Here is a 13,876-nt window from a genome sequence, read left to right as displayed (position 1 = left end):
CTCCACAGCTGAGTGGCCCTTTCCTTCTAGTTCATTTGAACTTGCATGGAGTCCTTAGTCCTTGTGTCCGGTGGTGTGGACTGTCTTCAGCTGCTTTTCCACCTGGGGATCCTCTATTCACTCTTCCTTCCTAAACAGCTCATATGCTGATTTTTCAGCAATGCCTTTGACTTTAGATAGATGTCTACATTTCTTTCACTTGATTCTCTTTCACTTCTCTCAGAAAAGTACTGTGATTTGGAAATGAATCAAAGAATGGCTTTTGTCTTCAGGGTCTTTATTTTGTGGAGGCATCTGAGAACAATACCAAAAATGCTGAGGAAGAAGAATGACAATGTCCAATCACCGTCGTCAGAGATGTGCTCACGAGGTAAGAGAGGATGGAGGGAAAACCAGGTACAGTACGAGGAAAGGACTGTTTCTGATGATTATGTTTAAGAAGAGGTTATAGAAGACAAATCAAACTTAGTTTTGAATGAGTATGTGGTCTCTATCATAGTAAGTAATAAATAGCATGTGTTTACCAAAAATGTTGGGGTGGAAAGTACACATTTGGTAGCAATGTTCTCAATATCGGGAATTATAAAGAATTTATATATATATTTAAACATTTAGCTCAAAATTCTGACTACTGGCATTCTACTTTTATCTATATGTGTGTATATATATACATATATATATATATATATATATATATATATATATATATATATATATATATATATATATCTATCTCCTGGAACTTTCACGACATACCAGTGCTTAGTATACCTTAGATTAATGTAAGTTCAAAGGATTTGTGAATGAAGATGCTCAGTTCAGGTTGATGTTTCAAACTAATCCGAGAAGTAATGTAATTTTTTTCCTGGCCTGCTGTAAAGCACAGACAAATTGACTGGAGCAGAATGGATATCTGAATAGCTTTCCAACCCTTTGTAATTGTGTCTTGATAGTGTGGCTTAATTGTCTTTAATGAAATGATGTGAGTTCTATGAAAAACTGACTCATCTTGTAGAGAGGATTGCATAGACACACAAATGGTTTTTAAAATGTTCATAATATCTTATGTTCACTTTATACTTTATTTTTTTTTTAAATGTAGTTTTGGGATGTAGCTCAGCAGTAGAGCACTTGCCTAGTATGTACAAGGCCCTGGGTTAAATTCCTAGTACTGGGGAAAAAAAAAAAAAAAAAACAGAAGTAATATATCAATCTAGAGTATCATTTTTTTTTCCCTTAACATAGTGACTTTTTTTTTTTCCTAAATATAATTAACTTAGTCACAGAGGGTACTTTGGTTTCAAGGAGGACACTCCCACAGGGATTTTATTTTTTTCTTAATTCAGAGGAACAGAATAATTTCAGTAGTGAACAGAAGCATCAGACCTTTTGCACAGATGATAAAAATAATCGTTGGGAAAGGCAGACTGTGGGCACATCTCTGAATGCCTTAGGAACGACACTGCCTCATGGCTTGGGGAAATAGGTCAGCATCCCTGCTTTCAACCCCCAGCCTTGCAAATAAGAAAAAAAATATTACACTAAGAGCACTTCCTCCTACTCACTCTTTAAGATTTGTTTTAGACAAATCTGTGTTCAGTGTGCTTGGCTTTGCCAGTTTCTGTCTTTGCAACTGTGAGTAATCCCTCTAAGCTTTGGAACCCCTCGGTGAATTTGGATACCTTTCCTCAAACACTCATAAATGAAAAAAAAAATTAAAAATGACAATAATTGGCAGACTTTCATGGTTGCTCTTTTTTTTGAGGATAACTTTTCTTTTTTTTCCTGTAAGCCACCACACAATGACAATAAGACAGATGTGGCTTTCAAAACCTCATATTCCATTCCCACCATGTGCAGGTGTTTCATAATTGTGCAGAACACCAAAAGTGAACTAACTTGGATCAAATTACACTCATTCATTGAGTTATATTGCTTCATTCAACATCACATGTGTATCTTATGTTTTATGTTCTCTTTTAAGACCAGCTATTATAAATGTGCTTTTGATATTCTCTGAATTATAAGTAAGGAAGATGGCATCAGAGACTTCAAATATAAAGGTAAGAATAAAGGTCAACTCTCCCAAATTAAATTGAAATTGAAAATAAAGAATTGTAAAACGTTAACAGTAATTTCTCAAAATTGTCAGAAATTAACTGTGTTTTTTCTTTTTTCTTTTTGGTACTGAGAATTGAACCCAGAGGCGTTCAACCACTCAGCCACGTCCCCAGCCCTTTTTATATTTTATTTAGAGACAGGGTCTTGCTTAGTTGCTTAGAGCCTCACTAAATTTCTCAGGCTGGTTTTGTATTTGTTATCCTCCTACCTCAGCCTGCTGAGCCACTGGGATTACAGATGTGTGCCATGGCACCTGGCTTCACTGTGTTTTTAATCTTGCTCAAAACTGTATTTCATCTGCAGTTGCTGAGCTATAGCTCATGCACCATGCACGTTTGAGGACATTTCAATAATCATGGTGCTCACTCGCCTTTGTTGAGCGTGGGCTGTATCACAGTTACTTTAGTAAGCAGATTATGTTAAGTTTCATTATTACAACAAACACTCTTGATTAAAGTACAGTTAAAACGAAAATAACCCCTTTATTATTTTATTTGAAAAAGAACTTATTACAGATTTTTAAATGGCTCACATGATCTAGGTAGGGTCAAAGAGGTGTCTGTTGAGAACTGCGTTCAAAGTCATGCTGTACAACTAACGACTCCTGTCTTGCCTAGCATCAGCAGGTGCCTCTTCACTCTGCCACAGATCCAGTCAAAAACTGCCAACATCGGGAAACCATCACTACTTTGGTACTGGAAAAAATTTATTGTGAAGAAAAAAAAATGCAATGCATCCTCTTAAGTTACAACATACTTGTAAGCATATAGTGCCTAAGGAAGAATATCCCCTCTCTACTTTTTAGTATGCTTGTTGTTTATTCTTTACTAAAACTATGGAGTATATTCTTAAGCATATTCTCTGGTTTAGGTTTGCTGTGAACTGTATAAAGGGCAAATTATGATTCAAGGTTGAAAACAAGTCTAAAGTGAAGAAAACATAAGTAACCTAATAAAAAAAATTATTGAATTACATATGCAACAAACTCTGATTTTCTTTTCCCATCAAAGTAAGTTAAGCAACAGTTATTAATTGATCTGCATATTTTAAATGTTAATATCTGTTAAGCTCATTGATTCTTTTAATAGTGAACCATGGGTGTTCCCAGACAGAGCTTTTATAGAATGTGTTTCTCTTTTATGTATTTGTATAGTGCAGATAACTTAAACCATAGATGCCATTTTACTCACATTTTAAATAATATAACACCTTTCATTAATTTTTTATAAAAATATTCTGGGTCATTGAATACATTATAGACCAATTTAAGACTCCTGCTTGAATTTCTGATTTAAATATGCTCAATAGTATTTTTAATTTCATATCCACCACATTTTTTTGGTAATTTCAGACATTGTATCGGATTACCCACTCTTAGAAAACAAAGATGAAATATGATGAGAAGATAAATATTGAAGGGCTACTTTAAGTTGCATCACTTCATGGAGCAAATTCCCTTATGTATAAGATTTGAGAGATAAATAGAGCTATTAATTGAGATTAATTATTTTGTGTCCCTTCAAAATAATATGCTTTATTATGTGGGCCTTGTTAGAATTTACTAAGGATTTTTTTTTAGGGTAGGGAATTTATATGGTATAGGATGCTTCCTTTCTTGTCCAAACTCCCATTACATATTTCTCCTTAACATCTATCTGCTCTGCCTTCCTACCTCTGCATCTCTCTCCCACCATGATGTCTGGTATATTCTTCCCCTGGGTCTGAATAATAGGAATACAGAGCTTCTGTGTCCCATTGTGATCATATCTTTTTCTTAGGTTTCATAATAAATATATTAGTGCAATACTATTTTCTCTTAGCATTATAAGAGGTTTTCAAATATTTAATTGTGCCCTTAAAATAACAGCTTCTATAATACCACAACTTTAGAGCAATATTGATTTACTCTATAAAAGTAAAGTGAAACAGGTAAGATACATTGACTATTTTTACGTGTGTGTGTGTGTGTGTGTGTGTGCATCTAAACTCCTGTCTCACACTGTTCACAAAGATCAAAATCAGATAAATTTTATATTTTATAACCGAATTGTACTTTTATGGAAAGGGTAAGATTTCTTAAATGGAACTAATTATAAGTGAAACTAGTTCTTTCCAAAGCATTTAAAATAAAAACTTCCATTATTAAAAAAAAAAAAAAAACACTCATACAGAATGAAAAAGCAACTCACAGAGTAGGAGGTTTCACAATACATGAATCAAAGGAAAAAAAATGTACCTTAAATAAAGAAAGGATACTTACAAATTAATGGTAAAAAGCCATAATCCCAATAGAAATATGAGCAAAAATGTGCAAAATCTAAATAAAAGAATGAAATTTAAACAGTTAACACGAGTAAATCTACAAAACTATGTTAAGCTGTGCGGTCACCAAAGCAATGCCGGGTAAAGGTCACAATGAGGGATTTGGAGAAGATGGGGTAGCATACTAGGTGATGGTCCCCCGATCCTTCCCAGCACAGAAAGGAGGCAGTGAAGGAGCAGGTGACTGGAGAGGAGTGTGACAGAATCCATGCTCTAAGACCCAATATTACACAATCTGAGACCTGGAGGGACTTGAAGTTTGGTTACTGGAGCAGAAAATAAGAGCAGATTTCCCTACCCTTGAACCCCAACCAGGATGGGACAAAAGAGACAACAGAGAGGGACAACAGAGAGAGAAAGAGAGAGTAGAAAAGCACATAGGTTAATGACCATGGCCAACAGTTGGGAAGAAAAGCAGACCAAATTGAAATGGAACAGAAACACCTGCAGGAACATCCAGGTCACTGAAGGAGATCAAGCAATTTAACCCAACTCGTCAACAGGAAGCCATACTGGGCATGCTTGCCATTTTTTGGAGCCCACAACTGTTCAGTCCCTAGAAGAAGTTAACAAGGCATGTCTCCACCTCCATAGAGCAACAAGTATGATGAGAGGGAGCACCCTGAAGTGGGATGACTCAGATGAGTGGGGTGGCACAGACCAGCCTGGAAAGAGCTGGCTTAACCCAGCTCCATGCAGCCTCTGTGGGATCCTAGGCAGAGACAAGGAGACATTCATCACTTGTGGGTGTGGGAAGCAAGAGCTCAGCTCAGGGCAGGAAAGAACTCTCTGTCCTAGGGAGCAGAGGGGTATGGTGACCAAGATTTGCAGTCACAATCAATGGGAGCTTAGACACAGGCAAGATGGTTGTCTCAGTCCTAGGTGGCAGAGAGGGACAGTGCCCATGATTTGCTGTAGGAGTTTGGAGAAGGGCAGGACAACTGTCTCTGTCCTGAGGAGCAGAGAGACATGGTATCTGTGATTCATAGGAGCAGCTGAGGGAGCCTGGGCACAGACAGGACAGCTATGTCTATTCCAGACAGCAGATGAAAGTTGCACTGGAGGTTCACATCTTTGGGCAGTGGGAGCTAGAATCCAAATAAACCACCTGAGCCCTTTTCAAGGGCAGAGGGAGATGCTTCTACACCACAGACTACCTATAAAGAACCCACCACAACAGGCCTCATATTTTCAGATAACCAACATTCTCTATGCTACTTTGAAGAGGACCCTTGTGGAGGGGAGTGATTGTGCAGTAAGCCATGGCCTCTTGAGTTAGTGAACATTCTAGAAACCACCAACAGACACAGCACTGCACTCTCCAAGCTTCCAACCTCAAGCTCTGGGATGACACATAAGAGCTGACTGGTTGAGGGGTGGAGGATAGAACCTAGGGACATGGCTCTAGTTTTCCAGCAAGTCTAGGGGATCCAACACCAAAGAGTGATCAACATTTTCTGAAGTTACCAAGTCCTGATGAAATCCAAATAAAGACTCTTCATAATTTTGCTGACCTTGGAAGGATCTGCTTTATATAGCTCTAATGTCAACACTTTCCCCTCTTAAATTACCTGCTACTGCCTCAAATCCCTCCTCCATTCATCTTTTTCTCCTGGTATTTATTATTCTTTTCTATTTCCTCTTTTTTCCCCCTTTTTGTCTCTCTTCTTTTTCCTAAAATTTCTCCTCCCATTTTCAGTTCCCATGTAATATTATAGCTATTTTACTATAATTAATACCTGATTTTTAACCTTTTCTTGAACTTTACCACAAGTTTATATCTGAGTTACAGGAACTGTGAGGACAGTATTAATAGGATTTTGTTTTTTCCTAAGTAGACTAGTACATGGTTTCTTCCTGAAATGATTGCAGTAAATAGGATTCAATGTCTTCTCTTAAAGTGGTGCTGATACTGAGAACATTAGAAAACATACATTGGGTGAAAGTATTAATACCTGGACATTCACTCAGCCTGGGACTCTGAAGAGAAAGGAGTCACTAAATAATCCCTTGCATAAAAAAAGGAGATGATAATCATCCCCATAAACGGGTAGACACACAAGCAGTATGAAAAAGCAAGGAAACAAACCACCCTAAACAGCCCACAACACTTAAACAACTAACTCCATGGACACTACAGCAGAGAAGATGTGAGAGAAAGAGTTTAGAAGTTTATAATTAAAATGTTCCATGAGCTAAGGAAGATGAAAGAAATGAACTTACAAATACAGGAATTGAAAGATCATTTCAACAAAGAGAGATTTTAAAAAAGAACCAAACAGAAATTCTGAAAATGAAGCACTCAGCAAATCAAACTAAGAATTTAATGGGAAGCATCACTGACAGATTAGTTCAATTTGATGATAGATTTTCAGGGCTTGGAGACAAATATGTAACCTTGAAAATAAAGTCAACAATAAAGAAAAGAAGTTAAGAGACAAAAATCCTGATGAAATCCAAATAAAGACTCTTCAGAATTTTGCTGACCTTGGCATGATCTACTTTATATAGCTCTAATGTCAACTCTGCCCTCTTAAATCTAGAGAGCATTAAGAGACCAAATTTATCATTGGTGTAGAAAGATCCAAAACACACACACAAAAGGAATACATGATCTCTTTAATGAAATAACATTAAAAAACTTTCCAAATTTAGGAATGAGATGGAACTCCAAATATAGGAGGCATATGGAACTTCAAATAGGCAAGACAAGAAAAGATCATCCCAAGACATGTAATGAAAATACCCAATATACAGGATACACATTGAATTTTCAAAGCTGGCAGAGAAAAATGGCATATCACATTTAGAGGTAAACCAATTTGCATTCCAATTGATTCTCAACCCAAACCCTACAAGTCAGAGAGGTTTTATAATAATATATACCAAATCCTGAAAGAAAACTTTTGCTAACCAAAATAATATCCAACAAAATTACACCTCAGATGTGAAAATACAATTAGAAACTTCATTGATAAGCAGAAATTAAAAGAATTAATAACCACTAAACCTGTAGTACAAAACATACTCAATGAAATGTTTAATGCCAAAGAAAGAAAACATAAAAATTAAAAACAGCATAGAGATGAATTGCACTAGACTAGAAAATTAAATATGAAGCAATTCCAAATTAAGCATTAGAAATAAATCAAAATGGCAGGAAATAAAATCATTGGATGTAAATATTTTAAACTCTTCAGTCGAAATACATACATTGGTAGATTGAATTAAAAAAACAAGAACTAACCATATGTCATTTACAAGAGACTCACCTTAGAGGCAAAGACATCAACAAACTGAAGGTGAAAGTATGGGAAAACATGTATTCATGCAAATTGTACCTGTAAATAAGCAAGGACAGGGTAACTATTCTCCTTTCAGACAAAGTGGACTCCAAGATAAAATTGATCAGAAGAAACAAATAAGGTCACTTCATACTGGTTAAGAAAATCATTCAAGAACTTGATTAGTGAATGTAAATATTTTTGCCCCCAATAATAGCATATCTACATACATAAAACAAATTCTTCTTAATATTAAGAATCAAATAGACAATGATACAATGACACTGGGTGATTTCAGAACACTTCTTTCATTATAAGGGAGATCATCCTGATGTAAAATTTACTAAGTAAAACTTCTTTAGAACTAAAATTATTATTAATTAAATAGACCTATCAGATATCTCTATAATATTTCATCCATAACTGAATGAATTCAGCTTCTTATCAGCAGCACATGGAACATTCTCTTAAATAGATCATATATTAGGCCATGAAGCAAATCTTAGCAAATCCAAAAAGAATAGAGATAGTTCCTTTCATCTTATAACATTATAATAGAAAAGAATTAGAAATCATTGAAAAGATAAAAAGCAGAATCTATTACAACACCTTGAGATTACATAATATGAGGGATGAATTGCATGAGAAAAAAGTGGAGAAATTTAAAAAAAATCCTTGGAAATAGTACCCTACGCAAATATTTTCAATTGATTATGATTAAGTTTCAAAAGGAGAAAATATAGGCTTTTCAACAAATGATTCTGGAACTATTGGTATAAAGTAGGCAAAAATATGAACTTCTGCCTAACCTCACACTTTTTACAGAACTTGAAATGGATTATAGATTTAAATGTTATATAAAATTAATATGGATTATAGATTAATAGGCAAGTATAAGTCTCTTTGTAAGAGTTTAAGGTAGCAGAAAATGTTTAGACTTGACACCAAAAATATAATCCACTTAAAAATTATTAAATTGAACTTCATCAAAATGTAAACTTCTTGTTCTGTGAGAGACCCAATGAAGAAAATCAAAGATAAGCTACAGCCTGGGAGAAAATACTTGCGAATGCATGTCTGACAACTCTTTCAAGATATAAAAAGAACTCTCAAAACTAAACAGTAAAAAGACAAATAATCCAATAAAATGAACAAAGAACATGAAGAGACTTCACCAAAGAAGGAAAATTATCAATACCTAAAAAGATGTTCAATATCCATCTGGAAAATGCAAATTAAAATCACAATAACACACCACACACCTATCAGAATGGCCAAAATATTAGTGTCAGCATATAGTGTGGGCAAGAATACAGAGAAACTGGACTGTTCATACATTGATGATGGGAAGATAAGATGGTACAGCCACCCTGGAATATAATTTGGAAACAAGTATAAACTTAACCATATGATCCAGCACTTGCATTTATGGGTATTTATCACAGGGAAATGAAAAACATTATGTTCTGTACATGATTGTTCACAGTTGCTTTATTTGTAATAGGCCACGACTGGAATCCACCCAAATCTAGTGGATGAATGGTTAACTGGTGCATCCATGCAAAGAAAACTTCTCGGCAATAAAAAGAAATGAACTACTGAAAAAAAAAATCCTTGGAAACAAATGAGAATAGAGATGAAATATATCAAAATCTCTCACAGCAATTCTAATAGGAAAGTATTTAACACTGAGTTTCGACATCAAAAATATAGAAAGATACCAAATAAAAAAATCTAACATTAAACCTCAAGGTCCTAACAAAAGGAGAACAAATTAATATCAAACCCAGCCAAGAAAAGACATAGTTTAAGATGAGAGTCAAAATTAATGAAATTGAAAACTAAAAACAATACAAAAGATCATGAAACAAACAGTTGCTGTTTTGAAAAAGATAAAGATCATTGATAAACCCTTAGCCAAACCAGGCAAAAGAAAAGAGCAAAGGCCCAAATTAACAAAATTAGAGGTGAAAAAGGGAGATGTCACCATAGACACTACTGAAATCCAGAGGATTATTATAAACTATTTTGAAAATTTATACTCCAAAGAAACTGGAAAACCTAGGAGAAATTGACCCATTTCTATACACATATGACGTAGACAAATTGAATCATAAAGATACAGAAATTTTACGCAGACCAAATTGAATCATAAATATATAGAAAATTTAAACAGACCAATACCAACTAATGAAATTAAGGCAGCAATTAAAATTTTCTAGGGAAGAAAAGCCCAGGACCAGAAATTCTCAGCCACGTTCTACCAGAACTTTTAAGAAGAAATAATGGAAATCCTCCTTAAACTATTTCCTAAAGTGGAACGGGAGTGAATACTGTCAAATTCATTATATGAAGCTAGTATCACCCTGATACCAAAACCAAACAAAGACACATCAAGGAAAGAAAAATTAAGACCAATATCCCTGATCAACATAGATACAAAAGATTTTAATAAAATTTTGGCAAAACTCATTCAAAAAGACATTAAGAAGATAGTAAAAGATAATCATGTGTGTTTTTTCCCAGGTATGCAAGGTTGGTTTACTATACCAAAATAAATAAATGTCACTCACCACATAAAGTTAAGAACAAGAATCACATGCTCATCTAAATAGATGCAAAGAAAGTATATGACTGCGTCAAGAACCTATTCATGTCTAGAGAAATTAGGGGTAGAAGGAACTTATCCCAATACTCTAGTGGCTATATGTAAAAAACTTAAGGTAAGGTTGACATTATACTTTATGAAGAAAAACTGAAGGAATTTCCTCCAAAAATAGGTAAAGAAAGAAGGATGTCCATGCTCACTTCTCTTATTCAATATAGTTCTTGAAACTCTAACCAACCAAAGAAACCAGGCAAGAGAAAGAAATTAAAGGGATGCACATAGGAAAATAAGAAATCAAATTATCTGTTTCCTATAATTAGAAGACCCACAAAATTTCAGTAGAAAAAGTCTAGAGCAGATAAATAAATTGGGCCATATAGCAGGATGAAAGATCAACACACATAAACAGACCAATCAATTCCTTTCCTGAAATCCAATAATGAAATTTCTAGACAAGAAATTAGGAAAAACAATCCATTCAAATAAAATAAAGTAAAACCCTGAAAACTTGGAAATAAATCTAACCAAGGATTTGGAAGACCACAGATTCAACATAATCTGCAGCAAAATACTGATAACATTTTTCACGGAACTAATGCTTGTAGAATTAATTTGGAAGAATAAGGGACCCAGAATAGCCAAAGAGATTCTGAGAGAGAAGAACAATGTAGGAGGCATCACAATGATGCATCTCAAATTGTACTACAGAGCTCTAATAAAAAGAGCATCATGGTATTGGCACCAAAACTGACATGAAGACCAATGGGATAGAACTGAAGAAACAGAGAGAAACTCACAAAGATACAGACATCTGATACACCATAAAAGTGCCAAAAAAATGGTGGAGAAAACACACTTTATAATAAATGGTGTCAGGAAGCCTGAATATTTATAAATATATATATATGAATGGAACTTGACCCCTACCTTTCACTCTACACAAAAGTCAACTCAAAGTGGATCAAAGACTTCAGAGTTATACCATAAACTCTGTAATTGCTAGAAGAAAGAAAGAAAATGGAAGCTCAACACTCCAACATATTGGCACAGGCATTTACTTCCTGGCATGAATTCAGCTATCGCTATATCACTCTTAGAAATACCCTTCTCTGACAGAGAGTTAGTTTCCTCGGATTGAGAGAACAATGTGAACATTTTCTCCTAACTCAACAAAATTCACTACCTGTGGTTTTTCATCCTAGAATTTCAAAACAGCTGGAAATGGTAACTTGAGAGTGGATCAGATGTTCTTGATGGAGTGATATGCCCTGATGTATTTTATTGTATTTATTTTGCTCCAGGTAGTCATATTCAGTTGTATTGTCAATTTAAGTTTGTGTCCTAGCTGAATAGATTCCCAAACATGGGCATGCCAGAAGCAGAAAATCTCCTGTTGTCCTATATTATATATGGTTTCCAATCACGTTTGCTGAGTGGAGAGATGTCTGCCATTGGTCACTACTGTGGACCCTTCTTTACGTGCTGTTCTTTTATATAAAGCAGAAAGCTCTGTGTGTGTGTGTGTGTGTGTGTGTGTGTGTGTGTGTGTGTAGGCAGATCAGTGGGGGAAATTTTTATGCAATTTAAGGTTTTCTATTGTTCTACAGTACATAAAACTCTCATTTCTAAATACAGCATGAATTTTTAAGTTTCTTTCTGTCAGATATTTAACTGTCCTTTTAACTGTATCCTAAGGGATCATTCTTTTTTTTTTTTTTAATTTGTAAAGGTATCTGACTATGCCTTCTCTCTTCTTCCATTCTCACTAATTCAATATTGAGATCCCCAATTTTCTCTCATAGGCCTTCTTTTTCATGTCACTTTCTACTCACTATCTAAAAGGAATCTTTCTGCTCCCCTGCTTTCAACAATGCTTGTATTTTCAAAAGTGGAAATTTATCTGAGTTCCAATCTAGTATTAACTATTGATCAATGAATGTAATTATATTTGACACCTTACAATTTTATAGGAAACTTTTATTTGATCTGAATAAAATCTATTTTATTCTGGCAGAAGTGTTCCTCATTCTGAAATACTTTTAAGAAAATATTAACATTTTTCTTATATTTTATCAAAAAACTATGGATTCTACCCCTAATGCTCATTAATATGTCTGTATTCTTCCACTCCAATCAATTTAACCTGATTGAAGTGTCTTTATCAAAACAAACAAACAAACAAACAACAAAAAACAACTCACAGCAATATTGTTCCCCACCTTTTTTAAAACAGGAAAATGTAAAGAATAATCATACCCCTTGAGTACATTTTAGGAATCAAAAGTTATCTCAGAAAAGTGTCAGCAGAATTTTGCTTGATTTGTGTGTTCACAACTGGGAAATATGTGGGTTCTTATGGGAAAGAAATTTCAGAAATTGGAGCCTACTATTTTTATATTTGGCTTGTAACAAACATAACCTTCTCTCTCAAACCAAACTTTGATCAAAAATAACAGAAGATAGGCAACTAGCTGAGAAAGCAACTAGCAGTGAATGTCAAAGACCTGGTAGTTGAGAAGCAGCTGGTGAGGTTCAGCATCCCAGGCAAACAGAAGTTTGAACACAAACATCTCAAGTAGGAAAGTCATACATCTGAGGAATAGAGGTACGCTACTGGGATTGGATAGGAGGGAGAGAGGAGCTTATGGTTGATGATGGATTCAGAGACACAAAAGCTAGATTGTAACATAGTCTCCTGAACTGGATCCTCAATGACTCAAATTGAGGAACCATATTTTAGCCTGTCTTTATTTTAAGCAACTTGCATATTTCTAGACAATTAGCAAGCTTCATTTTATAAAATGAATGAATGAAGAGCATCATTTTATAAAAATATTTCCAAGTATTTTGTAGTTTTTTAAATGAAGAATTTAAACTGTATTTCCAGGAAAACATGTTAATAGGTCAAAATCATAAGACTATTAATTGTGTTCTTCTGCACAGACTTATTTAGGATTGATAATATTATTTGAAAACCTAACGGCCTATTTTAAATTGTTGATTGCATTAATATTATGTTCCCCTCCCTTTCATGTATTTTTGCTTTGCCAAAGAGGTCACATGAAATAATATGTTGTTCTCGAATTAAATGGGGTAGTTCTGATCCTGTTTGTTGTTTCACATATGTGAAAAATTCAAAGCTTACTTTGTTCAATATGATTGGTTTTAAAAATTTACAGATTTTTTTTTTAAATGGGGTAAATTGGCTATTTAACCAATATGTTAGTGATGAATGCATCATAGCCCTGTCATATTGAACTGAGAAGAAATGACTGACCCTCTTTTAGTCAATAGCAATATGCTAAATGCTTCTAGTGTGTACAGATTTTTCCCTAGCAATTGTTCTTTGGTGTTCTTTTTAAACACAGACACCAGTTCTAATAAGAAATATTAGCAGTAAATTCCTTTATATTGTAATAGACAGGTGTTTTAATAACATTTATAATATGCCATAGTTGATTAAATGTAACACCATATTATGTGTTATAGCATTTGGAAAGGTTTTGGAAGTTTATTTTTCATAAGAGTTTAAAAAATTGCT

This window comes from Spermophilus citellus (genome assembly GCF_964194105.1).
Source record: "Spermophilus citellus genome assembly, chromosome: 8".
Taxonomy (NCBI): domain Eukaryota; kingdom Metazoa; phylum Chordata; class Mammalia; order Rodentia; family Sciuridae; genus Spermophilus; species Spermophilus citellus.
Note: the sequence above shows the minus strand (reverse complement) of the source record.